This window comes from Moschus berezovskii, chromosome 8, assembly GCF_049115385.1.
Source record: "Moschus berezovskii isolate FMDL1 chromosome 8, NW_MosBer_1.0, whole genome shotgun sequence".
Taxonomy (NCBI): domain Eukaryota; kingdom Metazoa; phylum Chordata; class Mammalia; order Artiodactyla; family Moschidae; genus Moschus; species Moschus berezovskii.
The window spans coordinates 12,172,858-12,178,722 of NC_142467.1; the positions used below are offsets into that span (position 1 = coordinate 12,172,858).

At 37.5% G+C, this 5,865-nt stretch overlaps 1 pseudogene; it reads right to left on the reverse strand.

Moving 5' to 3' along the window:
* Window positions 1–361: 361 nt before the first annotated feature.
* Window positions 362–2,354, reverse strand: LOC129558980 (large ribosomal subunit protein uL30 pseudogene; annotated as a pseudogene).
* Between the last annotated feature and the right edge of the window lie 3,511 nt (window positions 2,355–5,865).

The following is a 5,865-nucleotide window of genomic DNA, read 5'->3' on the forward strand; positions in this document are numbered from 1 at the left end:
ACATATTTTATTTGTAAACTGAACCTTTAATCATGCATGAAGGCCTCTGAAATAGATTTTCTTAGGATAGACCCATTTTGGCCAACTCAGAAGTGAAAAATCAGGACTTTTTGTATAGAAAAATCTTCAATAAACCCAAGGAATGTTTTTCAGAAGACACAAACTAGATCCTCAGTTTTTTGTTCTACAGGCTGTTGATCTGACTTCATTCCACCACATCAAGATTTGCCACAATATAGGCGAAGGCAGAGGAAAGATGAAAGTCACCCAAACAACAATATATATAAATTTGAAAGTATTCACTGTTTAATAACTGGCCAGATTACAAAAATAATCATGGTAGATGCTTCAGTTCATCCTTCTAATTAATAAGCCTGTTGATCTGGTCTTCCCTGTGGCAAGCATCTCCACCTTCTACAAAATCAGTGGTCTTTTTCTTCATTCCACCTTGTGGAGAAGACAGTTTGAAGGGCCACAGAAAGTTGTTCGCCTCTTTGAAATAATTTGCAAAAGTTTAGATCTCCTGAATCAGATCCTCCAATCAGATGATGCCATATTTGCCAAGAGAAAGAGCAATCAATGAGTTATCTGTCAGGGAAATTCATTTCTTATTGATTTTGCCATAACTATGCTTTCAGATCAATTCATTTACAGACTTCAGATTTGGGTACTCCCACACACATACACAACATATGCTAGATCATACAAAAAGCAAGGGAATTTAAAAAAAAATCTACTTCTGCCTCATTGACTACACTAAAGCCTTTGTGGAAATTGTGGAATATTCTTAAAGACATGGGAATACCAGACTACATTCCCTGCCTCCTCAGAAACCTGTATGCAGGTCAAGAAACAACAGTTAGAACTGGACATGGAACATAAGACTGGTTCAAAATTAGGAAAAGAATACATCAAGGCTATATATTGTTACCCTTCCTACTTAACATAAGAGTACATCATATGAAATGCTGGGCTGGATGACTCACAAGCTGGAATCAAGATTTCCAGGAAGAGTATCAAAAACCTCAGATATGCAAGTGATACCACTTTAATGGCAGAAAGCAAAGAGGAACTAAAAAGCCTCTTGATGAAGGTAAAAGAGTGAAAAAGCTGGCTTAAAACTTAACATTCAAAAATGAAGATCATGGCATCTAGTCCTATTGCTGCTGCTAAGTCGCTTCAGTCGTGTCCGACTCTGTGCGACCCCATAGATGGCAGCCCACCAGGCTCCCCCGTCCCTGGGATTCTCCAGGCAAGAACACTAGAGTGGGTTGCCATTTCCTTCTCCAATGCATGAAAGTGAAAAGTGAAAGTGAAGTCGCTCAGTTGTGTCTGACTCTTTGCGGGACTGCAGCCCACCAGGCTCCTCCTCCCATGGGATTTTCCAGGCAAGAATACTGGAGTGGGGTGCCATTGCCTTCTCCTCTAGTCCTATTAGTTCATGGCAAATAGATGGGGGAAAAGTGGAAATGGTGTCAGATTTCATTTTCTGGGCCTCCAAAATCAATGTGGACGGTGACTGCAACCACAAAATTAAGACACTTGCTCCTTGGAAGAATAGCTATGACAAACCTAGACAGTGTATTAAAAAGCAGAGATCACTTTGCCAACAAAGATTTGTATAGTTAAAGTTATGGATTTTTCAGTAGTCATGTATGGATGTGAGAATTGGACCATAAAGGAGGCTGAGTGCCAAATTCAAATTGAGATGCTTGAGAAGACTCCTGAGAGTCCCTTGGACAGCAAGAAGATCAAACCAGTCAATCTTAAAGAAATCAACCCTGAATATTCATTGGAAGGACTGGACTGAAGCTGAAGCTCCAATACTTTGGCCACCTGATGTGAAGAGCCTACTCATTGGAAAAGACCCCAATTCTGGAAAAGACTGAGGTCAAGAGGAGAAGGGGGCGACAGAAGATAAATCGTTGGATGGCATCACTGACTGAACGGACATGAGTTTGAGCAAACTCTGGGAGATAGTGAAGGACAGGGGAGCCTGGCATGCTGCAGTTCATGGGGTCGCAAAGAGTCGGACACGACTTAGCGACTGAACAACAATGCGATGTATGGTTCCATAATTCTCAGTGTGTTAAGTGAATCCTTGTTGAGCTTCACACAGGTGCCACTGAAGATCTGACAAAGGTGAAGACACTGTAACACCTTTAGAGCTTTTGGGCTCACACCATTGATACCTCTTATCCCGATGACAAATGCCAACTTGGGTTCTACAGGTACACAAAAGTTGCCAGCTTTTTCAGTTCTTAAAGCTGCTTGTATTCCTTGTGATAGGGCTTAGCTTTCTCATAGATAAGCTTCAGCCTTGCCTTTCAAAGCAACATTTGGGGAAACCTATTTCCCAGGCACTTGATCTTAAGCTCTGTGAAATTCTTTTGCTCTTTCTTAAGGGTTTCTGGCACAACAGAAAACTTCTTTTTCTTCTCTTCTGCACCCTCTGTGATTCCAGCCAGGAAAGAGGTAAGTGCATCTTTAGATATGTCTTCTTGAAAGCTAGGCAATCCCACGTTACATATGTGGGTTTTATTTTTTTATACTGTAACATTTTTTATTTGTTCATTTATACAAGCTACTGACTTACTCTTAAAGCTTATCAGATCCATTCTCACAGCCACTGCTATGGCTGCTTTCAGTGGTTACATCAGAGAACACTGGTCAGCAAACCGTTAGGAAATTGTGTATTACAATTGTGACTCTAAAAAAGAGTTTTCAAGATTAAGCAAGCCTTCCTTGGTCCTGTCTGATAGTTCTCCCATTTTAAAAGGAAATGTCTCTGCTATTTTATCCAAGGATCTTAACTTTTAGCATAATAGAGTCCTTAGTGCCTCAAGGCAAAAATAAAAGTCCCAATTTGGTTACTTCTTTATGTCAGATATAGAAAACATATATTCATACTTTGCCATTTTTTACATTTGTCTCCAAGGCACTCAACACTGACCTTAATGTTGGAGACATGTTAGTTTAACAGAGGAACCTTGATCCAACCACCTAGACATAAGAACAGGACTGAATGGGGGAGGGTTAGGAGCAAGGTGAAATATATATATACACACACACATACATACATACAGCTGATTCATTTTATTTTACAGCAGAAACTAACACAACATTGTAAAGCAATTAGACTCCAATTAAAAAAAAAACAGGACTGAATGTTCACATTTATTTGACCTTAAGATACTGCCAATTAATAATGGAGAGGATGAGTTATAAGCACACATGTGTTTTTAGTGACATTTTATATTTGTCTTACACCACTAGTTGTCATGAATAACTCTTGTTGTTAAGACCTTTTGTTCTGGGAAACCTTGCGTATGTTTATGAGTAGTTTGTATCCTCCGTTAATTCAGGACCTCTCCTAACAAAAGGAGAGCAGTCATTTGCTGCCTGCCTGACAGTCTCATTCTTATTTATCCACGATCAGAACTCTTTTCCCTTTCGCTTACTGGGATCAAAACAACTCTTGGCAATTTTTCTTAGGGCATATTTTTCCAAATTCTATTCTCTGGATTTGGTTCATAGCAGCTCACATGCTATAATGCTTCCTGAATTAGTTGGGATTTTGCTGACAGAGTTTAGAAAACTGTGATTGTCTTGACAACTTTGTGCTGTCCATATAATTCAGCCTTGACCTGCAGAGCAACATTCAAAATAGGACAGAAGTCTAGACTCCACAACCACTTAACCTTTGGCCTCACTACTAAGGCAACCAACAAGGGCACCAATTAGCAGTAGATCTGAAAGTGGGTTTGGATAACTTTTTACACAGTCTGCAAAAGATCAGATGCAGGAAAAAAAGAACAGAAAAGATGCGGGGAGACTATCTCAGGGTTATTTCTTTGATAAAAAAAGAAAAAGCTCAGAAGTTCTCTCTCCTCCAGGCTTTTAGCTTTCTATTACAAGAAATAAGAAAAGAGAAAATTAAAAGAGAAGTTCCTAACAAGTTATATGTTATTTCTTTTTCATAAAATGCTTGCAGATATGCTCAGATGACTAAAACTCATTTAAATTCATTGAGTTTTTATTATCTTTTTTTTTATTTGTCGCTAATAATGACATTACAAGGCTGGATCCCTAAATCTTTCTTCCTTTCAAATAACTTACTATTTAGGATGTGTAGAGACTATTAAAGAATCAAAACCATAAACATACTTTACCTCAGTCATTCAACTGAGTCATTATTACCATATAATAAGGTTGTGAGCCTTGTTCTTTCACTACCTTATTTCTAATTCATTAGAAAACCCATTTTGTTGTTTTTCATTTATCAAATACATTTGCTTGCTGTTCTGTGCCAATCTCTCCTTGACAGAGGCATCAACTATAATAGTGAACTGAATATATATAGATATATAAACTGAATAGGTTAGAAGTATGGACATCTTATTCACTTTTACTCCTTGCTCTCATTTTAAGTAGGAATATTAGAAGTATATGTGGGGAAATGTGTCATCATTCTTACTCTGCTGCTTCCTAGCTATATGTCTTTGGGCAAGTCACCAACTGTCATTCAGTGTCATTCAATTTGTTCATTTGCCATATCCTGGACTGAAAAATCACTTCATGTCTAGGTTAACTACACAAAAGTAAATCTTTATCAATACTATGAAAAAAAAAAAGCAGCAGCGGTGGGGTTGGTGAAAAACAATTGCAAATTTTTTCACATTTTTTGATATATAAAAACAATTATGCAGCATGATGCTAATAAGGCATGACAGTATACTGTATTTTGCAACCACCTTTTTCTATCATCATAACACCTACGTTAATGTAGTGTATATTAAAGATAAAGTGAGACTAAAATTTCTTTATGAACTGCCTTTTTCTCCATAGTTTTCTAAACTAATCAGATGTTCTTAAATTTTAACACTGAGATACACGAAGTTGGTATGCAACAAGAATATTACATATTGGAAATAACTAAAAATCATGCTTTTTTTAAACTACTTTTTACAGTCCCAGGAAACATAGTTTTGAATAAGAATGCATATATATATGTATACATATACACATGTATAATTATATATACATATGTGAATATTTATATATAATTTACATTAGAAAGTACCATCACAGATTAAACAATACAAATATTTCTCAAAGGCACATATGTCTTTTGTTGGAAAAACACCTGAATTAACAAAGCCAAAGAATCATCTTCTAACAGAAAATTAAGCTTTTTATATCTAATGGATCAATAGAACGCTTTATTTTTCTAGTTATTATTTTCATACAGCAGTCTCCTGCCTCTCAGCCAACTGAGAAAGAGAGCTCAAAGCACAGTAAGTGGTATCCTAGTGCTCAACAAAGGACTATTCCCCACTAAAGAAGCTGAGAAGGGCAACTACAGTGATGGCATGTAAGCCATGACACGCTTTTGGTGTTAACAATTTTCATGCGCGTCCAGTCTCCACTTCCCCTTTGAAATCCTTTCGATTTTTTTTTAAGAACAAAATTTGCCTTATATGTGATGAGAAGTCACTGATTTGTGTTTACTCTCTTAGTAGTCCCCATTTCATTTGTATTTTTTGTGCCTTATATTTTCCCTGTCCTTACAGGGCAGAAACGAGTTCTTTGATGGGAAAGGATCCTATTGTCTTGAAATGTTTATATTATGTTCCCCAAAGAGGGAGAGAAAGGGAAGAGGGTGTTGAGGAGGTACATGTAGGGAGAATTCCTCAAAGCTGCAAGCAGGACTGCTGTGAGCAGGTCTCCAGGGAAGAAGAAAGAGACACAGCGACTTACCTCCCATTCTCTGAAAGAAGCCTTAGGACAGAACAGCACGAACTCATAGGATAATGTTTGGATCATTCAGAGATGCTGGACACAAGAAACGAGAATTTCTGACAC